This window comes from Plecotus auritus (assembly GCF_963455305.1).
Source record: "Plecotus auritus genome assembly, chromosome: 2".
NCBI classification, from domain to species: domain Eukaryota; kingdom Metazoa; phylum Chordata; class Mammalia; order Chiroptera; family Vespertilionidae; genus Plecotus; species Plecotus auritus.
The window spans coordinates 69,524,132-69,534,919 of NC_137771.1; the positions used below are offsets into that span (position 1 = coordinate 69,524,132).

Genomic DNA, 10,788 nt, shown 5'->3' on the forward strand with positions numbered 1-10,788 from the left:
ATACATACCCTTCTATGGGGGCCACAGGTGAAGGAGGCCAGGGGAGTAGGGTAGGGATGGGGCACCATGGACCCAGCCTCTTAGGCATCTCTGTCTGTCCTCTGGTGTACATGGAGGAAAGGGGCAGCCTCTGAGGAGGGGCAAGGCCAGGCCAGGTGACCATCTTGAGTTCTGGCTGAGGTGATGGTCCTCACCCTGAGATGCCGTCTAAATGGTGATGGCAGAGGGCCCAGTGCTTCCTCGCTTCTTGAAGAACATGTAGTCAATGAGGAATGTGGCTCCCAGCAGTACAGCCTTCACTCACACGTCCAGATCCAGCGGGAACTGCAAGCCAAAGTCATCTGCATCCGTGAGGAGCAACCCTCCCTCCCCAACACACCGTTTGCTGATGTGGCCCACACTGTGGGACTCATCCGGAGTCTTCGCCTCAAAGTTGGTGTCTGTGCCACAGCCACAGGTCCAGCAAGGCCCCACCACTCGAAGGATCATATGGCGATTGCATCTTGAATGGAGAACTTGGGGAGGAAGGGATGCTAGGTCTGCAGCACATGGCCAATGGTGGTGCCTAGTGGCAACTGTACCTCAATCTCTGGGTCCCTGGAGTCCACCAGATGGATGCGAAGGGTCCCGCGGGCCCGCAGCACAGATGTGCACAGCAGTCTCTCTCTTCAGCCGCCTGACCCAGGGGCTGTCCAGCCCCTGAGCACAGTTCATACCAGTTACTTGTCTCCCAGCCTAGAAGCGTTTCCACTTGCGCAGCCCTCTGGTGAATCAAGATCTGATCAATTGGCAACAAGAATTTGAGGCCAGAAGGTACCCTGGGCAGTGGTAAGAGGGGGACAGCAGGCACTGCAGCAGGCCCCAGGGCACTGGGGCCGGGCGAGGGGAAGAGAGTGAAGCCGGGCCCCGGGGCAGGCATGTGGGCGGGCACTGGTGCTGGTCCAGGCCCATGATGCTGCACCTGCTCCAGGTACCCAGCGGTCACAGGGTAGGGAGCAGGGGGTGAAAGGGTGTAGCCTGTGGGAGAAAAGTATTCTGCTATAGGAAAGGGATGAGGGTTCACAGGTTGTTGCTATACCAGAAGCTTAGTTCTAGAAGTGGAGATAAGCTCGGGGACAGCCTGACAGACACAGACAGACACAAAGACAAACAGGCAAACTCAGAGAGGCGGCTGCGCCAGGTGCCCACCCAGGGTCTCTCAGGCAGCGTCTCTGACTCGAGGAGATACTGAAAGTGTCAGCGGGCAGGGCAGAGTACCTAGGACCCTGAATTCCCTCTGGGATTTGCAGAACCGCCTTCTCTCTTTGTTCTCCCATTCTCCGCAGAGGTGGCTGTTGGCAGACAGCAGGAGGGATGGATCCGAGATCAGACCAACGGCCCAACCTCCAGGGAGGTTTCCTGACCCCTCTGCATCCCCTGCTCAGCTGAAGACTCTAAAATAGTCAGGGTGCCCGGTGCTCGGAGGCTCCCGTGAGCTCGTGGAGACGGGCCCTTGGTCATCCGTTTTTATTTTTTTACTACATTTCTTCCATGTGCAGTGATTACAATTCATCTGGAGTGGGGTGGGCTCCAGTGACCTTGTGGAGCATCTAGGGAGGGGAAGTGGCCTCAGTGCCTGAAACCAAGTTCCAGGAGGCTGGCGGCGCTGTCGGGATCATGCTAGCAGCACTGGTCCGTTGGTGCCTGGCCTGTCCTCTTGAGATTGCACCTGCAGGACTACTAAGTTTCCAGTTCTGCCCTGCCTCGGCCACTGATTGATTGGAATCTGAAGGCTGGGAGGAGGAACCAACAGGTCATCCTTTCAGCTGCTTGCCAGTCACCCCTGCCACTGATCAGCTCCTGCTCCCTCAGCTCTGTAGCCTGGCGTTTGGTTGACCCATCCGTCATTTTGGATGTTACAGACCCTGGGTTTTTATATATTAGGATTCCTAGAGAGCCTGTTACACTGGTTACATTGGACCTGGCTGATAGCTAGCATCTAGCTCCTACTTTTGTATATTTGCTCATTCCTTTCCTTTGCCTTAAAATATCTTTCCTCCAATCACTCTTTTTTCAAAAGTTGGTCATTCTTTAAGAGCCAATAGAAATAAGACTTTTCTATGAAGTCATCTATAAACCTTCCTAACCTTTCCTAATGTAACTAATGGCTGCTTTTGTAGACACAAGCACTTTTTTTCTAACAATTTTTTAACACTGATCACTTCTTTCTTTATTTTATATGTACTTCCTTCAAGGTTTAGATTATACAAAGGTGAGACCCATACTTTGTTCATCTTTAATTATGCAAAGGCAATGGGCCTCACAATTATATTACACTAGAGGCCCGGTGCACGAAATTCATGCATGGGGGGAGGGGGTGTCCCTCAGCCCAGCCTGCACCCTCTCCAATGTGGGACCCCTCGAGGGATGTCCGACTGCCTGTTTAAACTGGTAGTCAGACATCCCTCTCACAATCCAGGACTGCTGGCTCCCAATTGCTCGCCTGCCTGCCTTCCTGATTGCCCCTAACTGCTTCTGCCTGCCAGACTGATCACCCCCTAACCACTCCCCTGTCAGCCTGATTGATGCCTAACTGCTCCCCTGCTAGCCTGTTTTCCCCTAACTGCCCTCCCCTGCAGGCCTGGTCCCCCCCAAATGCTCTTCCCTGCAGGCCTGGGTCCCCTCCAATTGCCTTTCCCTGCAGGCCCGGTTGCCCCCAACTTCCCTCCTCTGCCGGCCTCTATTCCCACTTTGCTGAGAGTTTTTATCAAGAAAGGCTGTTGGATTTTGTCAAATGCTTTTTCTGCACCAATTGATGTGATAATGTGATTTTTGTCTCTTAGTTTGTTTATGTGATGTATCACATTTATTGATTTATGGATATTGTACCATCCTTGCATCTCTGGAATAAATCCCACTTGGTGATGATGTATGATCATCATTTTTGAATTGTTGTGTTTTCATTGTCATTTGATGCCATGATATTTTTTATTTCTTCTTTGATCTCTCTGGTAACGCAATCATTATTTAAAAGCATGCTATTTAGCCTATAGATGTTTGATTTTTTCTTATTGTTTTATTGTAGTTGATTTCTAGTTTTATGCCATTGTGATCTGAGAAGATGCTTTTTTTTTTTTTTAAATAAATCTTTATTCAGATTATTACAATTATTTCTCCTTTTTCCCCCCATAGCTCCCCTCCACCCCTTTCCCACCCCACCTTCTGCCCTTACCTCCCCCCCACTGTCCTCATCCATAGGTGTATGATTTTTGTCCATTCTCTTCATGAACCCCCCCATACCCCTTTCCCCCTGAGAATTATCAGCCCACTCCCTTTCTATGCCCCTGATTCTATTATATTCACCAGATTATTCTGCTCCTCAGGTTTTTAATTCACTTGATTTTTAGGTTGGCTTGTTGATAGATATGTATTTGTTGTTCATAATTTTTTCTCTTTACTTTTTTCTTCTTCCTCTTCTTTAAGAATACCTTTCAGCATTTCATATAGTACTGGTTTGGTGGTGATGAACTCCTTCAGCTTTTTCTTATCTGTGAAGCTCTTTATCTGCCCTTCAATTCTGAATGATAGCTTTGCTGGGTAGAGTAATCTTGGTTGTAGGTTCTTGCTATTCATCACATTGAAAATTTCTTGCCACTCCCGTCTGGCCTGCATAGTTTCTGTTGAGAAGTCAGCTGACAGTCGTATGGGTGCTCCCTTGTAGGTAATTAACTGTTTTTCTCTTGCTGCTTTTAATATTCTCTCTTTGTCTTTTGCTCTTGGCATTTTAATTATGATGTGTCTTGGTGTGGTCCTCTTTGGATTCCTTTTGTTTGGGGTTCTGTGGGCTTCCTGGACTTGTAAGTCTATTTCTTTCACCAGGTGGGGGAAGTTTTCCGTCATTATTTCTTCAAATAGGTTTTCAGTATCTTGCTCTCTCTCTTCTTCTGGCACCCCCATAATTCTGATGTTGGTACGCTTGAAGTTGTCCCAGAGTCTTCTTACATTATCTTCAACTTTTTGGATTTTTTTTTTTTGCTTTTTGCTTTTTCGGTTGAGTGTTTTTTGCTTCTTTGTATTTCAATTCTTTGACTTGATTCTTGTGATCCTCTATTCTGTTTCTGGGTCTCTGTATAATATTTTTTATTTCAGTCAGTGTATGTTTAATTTCTAGTTGGTCCTTTTTCATATCTTCGAGGGTCTCGTTATATTTATCGGCCTTTTCTAGGATATTCTTAAAAAGTCTTATAACGGTGGTTTTGAATTCTATATCCAGTCGTTTGTTTTCCTCCATTTCTTTCGTTTGTGATCTGATTCTTTGACCCCGCATTTTCACTGAATCCCTGAGTTGGTAAGGTAGATATTTGTGCTAGGTTTCCAATATGGCCCAGTGGGTCTGCTTCCCCAGTTAACCTGAGGTGGACACTCTTGGTGCACCCCTTTGTGGACTGTGTGTACAGCCTTGTTGTAATTAAGTCTTTATTGTTGTTGGTATCACTGGGAAGAATTGACCTCCGGGCCAGTTGGCTGTAAGGATCAGCTGTGTCTATGCTGGGAGAAGTTCGGTGCTGGAGACAGACTTATAGGATTAGACTTGCCAAATTGCAATAGCCTCTGTGCTCAGCTTGGATGGGGTGGAGTCTCAGTCTTGGCTTCCTGTCTTACCCTTGCGCGCACGTGTGCGCCTTCAGACCTCCACCTTCTCTGGCTCCTGAGTCTCCGCCCGAGAGTCCAGACTCCCCCTACAAGAGCGTGGGTCCCCAGGGGCTCGCCTGGAACCGGGGTTCACTGCAGTCAGAACTGGGGCTCAGTCAGGATCCTCTGACTCCCTTTCACTAGGGAAAGCCTATGGCTACCTCCGCAGCCTTTCTGCGCACTGGCCCGTGTGCGCCTTCAGACTTCTGCCTTTCCCAGCTTGCGGTCCGAGGCTTCCTTCCCCCTTCCGCCAGAGGAAGTCAGCCAAGCTCTCAGCCGCCCTTCCTCTCTGCGCGCACAAAGCCCCTTTGCCGTACCTCCAATTCTCTATGAGCTTTTCTCCTTCCTTCTAGTTGTAGAATTTTCACTCAGCCTGCTTTCCTGTGGTTCTGGATGGTGTCCGTTCTGTCTTTTAGTTGTAGTTTTGAAATTGTTGTGCGAGGCAGCAGTTTAGGTGTTTACCTATGCCGCCATCTTGGTTTCTCCTTGAGAAGATGCTTGATAGGATTTCTATCTTCTTGAATTTGTAGAGACTTTGCCTGTGAACCAATATATGGTCTATCTTTGCAGGTTTGGTCCCTTTCAACTGCCCTGTCCACATGGGGGCAGTCATCTTTGACCATATGGGGGCAGCCATCTTGTGTGTTGGAGTGACAGTCAATTTGCATATTATTCTTTTATTAGATAGGATGAGATAGGATGGAGGCCTGGTGCATGGGTGGAAGCCAGCTGGTTAGCCCTAAAGGGTGTCCCGGATCAGGGTGGGGGTTCTTTTGGGGTGTGGGCGGCCTGGGCGAGGGGCCTGTGGTGGTTTGCAGGCTGGCCAAGCCCCCCGGTGACCCAAGCGGAGGCCCTGGTATCTGGGATTTATTTATCTTCTATAATTGAAGCTTTGTAGCCTTGAGTGGAGGCCTGGGCCAGCAAGGGCAGGTGGAAAGCTTGGCTTCCTCCATTGCCAGGGAAACCCAAGCCTCCCTCCTGCTCTCTGTGGCTGCAGCCATCTTGGTTGGGTTTATTTGCATATTTGCTCTTGATTGGCTGGTGGGCATGGCTTGTGGGTGTAGTGGAGTAACGGTCAATTTGCATATTACTCTTTTATTAGATAGGATGTACCAGTGAAATGTACCACCATGTATTGCTGGAAAACAATAGCAATGTCAAAATTAAAAATCCCAAATATAGACAAGTTATAAAGACTGATAAACTAATATCACACAATATGATTACATTACAACCCTAAAAATAAGAAGTCTAGGATATAATCTTATATTAAAAGAGAAACATTCCCATGAGAACATAATCGGTAGTATTATATCCCATACTAAAGGAGGAAATTTCAATTTTCAGATTTTTAATTTATGTTATGATATTGTATTGTTAACGTAAAAAAACATTGAAGCCTGTAAATAATTTTTGTGAGTTTATTTGAACCAAATTGTCAACACACCTTATGCTGGGAAGCAGAACCTCAATGAATTGAGATAATGCTCTGGAGAATGGCGGGTTACATCTGTATTTATACATTGCAATCAAAGGAAAGAGATGTAGGTGGGTTACATGAAATCCATTGGTGATAGACTAGAGAGGCAGGAGAAAGGAAAGCGAGGTGAGGGGGAACCCTTGGGATTGGATAAAAAGTAAAATGATGGACACATACTTAGGTGGGTGCAGGAACAATTACCATGATAATGAAGGAATTTGTGGTATCTGTCCTGGCACCCAGCACATTAGGTTGTGCCCCAAGGGGTCCAGAAAAAAAGGGAAGTTACAAGTTACCCAGACATTTCAAGGGTATGTTATCATAGGTGCAAAAAGACAGATAAGCTCAGTTAAGGTAAAGGTTGACCTTGTCAGTGAAGATACCGGCCTGGGACGTAACTGCCCACCATAACTGCTTTTAGTTAAAGTTTAATTTCAGACCATCCTTTGTGGTTCCTTTAGGTCTCTAAGTTTGCAAGGATGCCATGCAGGCCTCCCCTGAGCTTGTCAGGTTAGCATGTGGCCCCTTTCATCCACAGTATTCAATGTAACAGCTTTCTTGGAACAAGTATTTCATTTTAGTAATGTACTTATGATAAATCTATACAAATAAATCTAACATCTAGCTGCTGCTGCTATTTTGTTTTTACTATGTTGTTAAAGAGCCAATTTCAACCAAACATATTGGTGAAAGTGGAATTAACATTTTAATGTCTTTGAAACCAACTCAGAATATTCAATCTAGGCAGAGAAAAATAAGCAATGAAACTAACCCAAAATTGTTCTAATAACAGCTCCTACCTGTATCCGTCCAGAAGACAACAGGTATAACAAAAAATACTTTGATTACAGTTTTTTTTAGTAGTCTAATGGAGTGAAATCCTGTACAATTACATATTTTTACCTGAATTATTATTCAGATGAAAACGCAAATATGGGGAATGAAAATAGACGATTAAACCAGAAAACAGAAAATATTTGTGGCACTTGTAAACTTTTAAAAACTTGTTGATGGTTATGATTTATTTGTTCATTTTGAAGGTTCACTTTGGAGTTTGTATTTTTATGTAATTTCACTGAAAGAAACACTCAACATATAAACTCAGGACCCTTGCAATCCCCCACAGAGCCACCACAAAGAAAAACAACACAAAAGAGTAAGTAGGAGAATATGCTACAAAATACTAGTGATTATCTCTTGATTGGAAAAATAGGAGAGTTTTATGCACACAGTCATTGATAATGAAGAAGGATAAATTAAAAATAAAAGTTTTTCAAAAGCCAGAAATGAAAAGGCAGTCTTAGCATAAAATTAAAACAACAACAATAAGAATACCTCATTGCCTTTCCAAAGTACCTCTGAGAGACAGGCTGTAGACCTGTCAGCCTGCTGTTACTGGCTCACATTCAGCCCTGCGGCTGTGTTCACTGTGGGGGCAGGGGACACAAGCCCCTTGAGGAGGAGGTGCCAGCCTGGGATTTCTGAGCTGGGTGTGAGCGAAACATGTCCTCCCACCCTGGCCCATCTCATGCCTTAGGGTGGAGGGGAAAGGGTGAAAGTCCAACACTTAACTTCCCAGATAAGGATGTGTCCTTTCGATTTTAGTTCTTCTCAACCCCACTGAAACTGCTTTGCTGTAATATCATGAGGGGAGAAGGGTGAAAGTCCAACACTTAACTTCACAGATAAGGATGTGTCCTTTCGATTTTAGTTCTTATCAACCCCAATGAAATCTGCTTCGCTGTAATATCCGGCTTGATTTTCAGCTTCTAAAGAGAACTGTGAGCACCCTGGGGAGCCAGACTCCTGAGGAGCAAGGCCAGAGGAGAGAATTTATCCGCTGTCTGCAGCTTAGGAAACAGGTAAGTTCGTTCAGAGACTTGGATTTCCTGCACATGTTCATTAAGTAACATCAACAATAGCAATGCGTGCTCCAGAGCAGCACACCTGGCACTGGAAGCAAAGGCTCCCCACTGTCAGCCTTGGAGGCAGCTGGCAGATGGTGGGGGCAGAGGAGGGGTGGCCCGCGGGGCTATAAGCTGGAGGCAGCTCAGCCCCTCTGTTTGGATGGAAGGCTGCTGCAGGGTGGCAGCGGGCACAGCTTGTTCCTGGGATGCCCTGCTCCCTCTTTGGCACCCTCCCAGGCTGCACAAAGAGCCCTGCCTGGGAGAAGGAGGAGTGCACCCTACATCACCTGCTTGAAGGGGCTGAAGTCCTTTCTGTGATTGAGGAACCAAACCTGTCCTTTCCTAAGAAGCGCTGGTTGCAGTCACTTCCTCCATCTTCCCCTCCCCATCTCACACATTTCCCTGATGTCTGTGGGACATTGAAAAAACAGAGGGAAGATGATCCTTAACATACAATTTAAACATTAAAACATTCTTTATTGTATTAACTGTATTTAGTATTCCAAAGATTCTATAAAGTCGTATATAGATGAAATACTTCATTCTCACATATTTTAATCAACTATTAAAAATAACTATAAGGTCTAAGCCGGGTTTTCATTCTGCAGTTTCCAAATGTTTAGACCCTACCAAAAAATTACATCAGTTATTGTTTTTTTTTTGGTTCAGTTGTTTTGCTGAGTCCTTTGTAAGAATGAAAAAAAAAAAAAGTTTCTCAGCTTTTTTTTTTTTTTTAAACTTCTGTAGACTAGCAACAGAAAAGTGGTAGGAGGAGTGAGAAGGACCTGGGAGCTTGTTCTGGGACACACTGACCTGAGGAGCTGTGGGACAGAAGTGGGAATTCAACTTTCTTTTGCCAGCAACTTGGTCCTGAGCTTAAACCTCTCACTTTCTGATTCAGAATGGACTGAGGACTGGAGAGGTAGGGACACCTGTAGCCTGGTAGCCTGGACTACAGGGCTCAGCTGCTGGCTTTAGCTTCCCCATTAGGGGCAGTGGTAGTTGTGAGGTGACAGCTTAGTAGGACTTCACATAACCAGGACAGCAGCAAGTGGAGCAGAGAATGTGGGTGCATGGAGAGATGAGAGATTAGGGTCTTCTCCTGGCAGTTTAATGGGATGGGGCATGGAGGCAGCTTCTTCATGCATGAGCTCAGTGTTCCTCATTGTAATGTGCACTAGGTTGGATTTATGGTCCTATTCTAATTCCACATTAGATTCACCGCTTACAGAAAATTTTAAATTTAAATTTTTTTAATTTAATTTTTTTCTCAAGAGCAGACTTGGCTCAGAGAGCTCTGGTTTGGCTTTTTTTGTTGAATGGAAAAAGAGCAAGAGGAAGAAAAAAAGAATGAAAGAGAGAAAGAAAGAAATAGAAAGAAAGAAAGAAAGGAAGAAAGAAAGAAAGGAAGGAAGGAAGGAAGGAAGGAAGGAAGGAAGGAAGGAAGAAAGAAAGAAAGAAAGAAAGAAAGAAAGAAAGAAAGAAAGAAAGAAAGAAAGAAAGAAAGAAAGAGGACCAGACACAGATGGGCTGCCTTATGATTGTGGCCTCACCCCCAGCTCCCAGTCACATCCTTAAAGGTTGGGAAAGGACCATGCTGTCCCCTGACACGGCTATAATTCACTGCTCAGGCTCAAACTTGCTTAGGACACCTCCCAGCTAGCTTCATTCTTGGTATGTTCTGAAAATTAGGAAGGACCAGCACAGCACTTCCTGGAATATAAGAAGTCCTTTCTCCGCCCTAACAAAGTCCTTTGTCAGACATGTCCAGGAATTATGCACACCCACTTCATATTTTCACACAAATATTTTTAACAGGACATGGAGGATGCAGAATTTGTGAGGTCTTCTTAATCTTCTTTATTGACTGTTTTATTAATATATGCTTTTTATTGGCTTATAACATAAGTTTATTTTTAAATTTTGATGCAAACTTCATTGTGAAAAACAAAATAAATATCACATGACTCAGTTTCTCTGACCAAGGGATGACTGTTAAACTTTGTGGTCAAAAGGATTTTGAAGACTTCTAAAATAGCAGAAAACCAAAGCTGTTTCTCTTCTGGAACCTCAAACTCCTTCAGTCCCTTCAGTATCATAAATGGAGCCATAGATATTACATTTTATTGGTCTGTCATATGTCAAACAAACTTGTCCATCTAAAACCTCAGATTGTGATGAATACTAGTCATACTCATCACTAGTTCTATATCTGTTCTCAACAAGTAGGACCATGAGACAGTGAGATGCATTGTCGCAGTCTTGTCTTTCCCTGCAGCTGCTAGGGTTCATGAATCTGGAGAAGGGCTGTGCATAAATGAATGAAGAGACTAGAGAAGAAATATGAATTTGGAAGGCATTTTGGGGAAAGCCAGATGGAAACTTAGTTCTAGTGATTAAGCTCCTTGAATCTCTGGACCGAGGGCTTTTTATTCCCACATTTTGGCCTATAGCAAAGCAGATATACATATCAAAGGTAAAATTTGGTAAACAGTAAAGGATTATCAGGTTAGGGGAAATGCATACATCTGTTCATCAGCAGGAAATATGCAGATTTTCAGCCCTGCTGCAGCACCAAAATCCATTAGCCTTCTGATGAACTTCTTGCATAGTTATGATCTCATGGAATTAGCCTCCAGCAATGCATGAAACCTGTGCCTTAAAATTTCTTGGCTATGTCTTCAGGTCGCTCTGGTCCCAGTCAGGTCCTTCCTCAGCATCCTCTTAGCA

The 10,788-nt window shown here is 44.8% G+C and overlaps 1 pseudogene across 1 annotated transcript; it reads right to left on the minus strand.

The window, feature by feature from the left end:
• Nucleotides 1-207: 207 nt before the first annotated feature.
• LOC308241096 (phospholipid scramblase 3-like) lies at nt 208-1,887 on the minus strand (annotated as a pseudogene). The gene is made up of 2 exons: nt 1,791-1,887; nt 208-1,038 (listed from the first exon to the last, which is right to left on the minus strand). The product of its transcript is annotated as a phospholipid scramblase 3-like (transcript).
• Between the last annotated feature and the right edge of the window lie 8,901 nt (nt 1,888-10,788).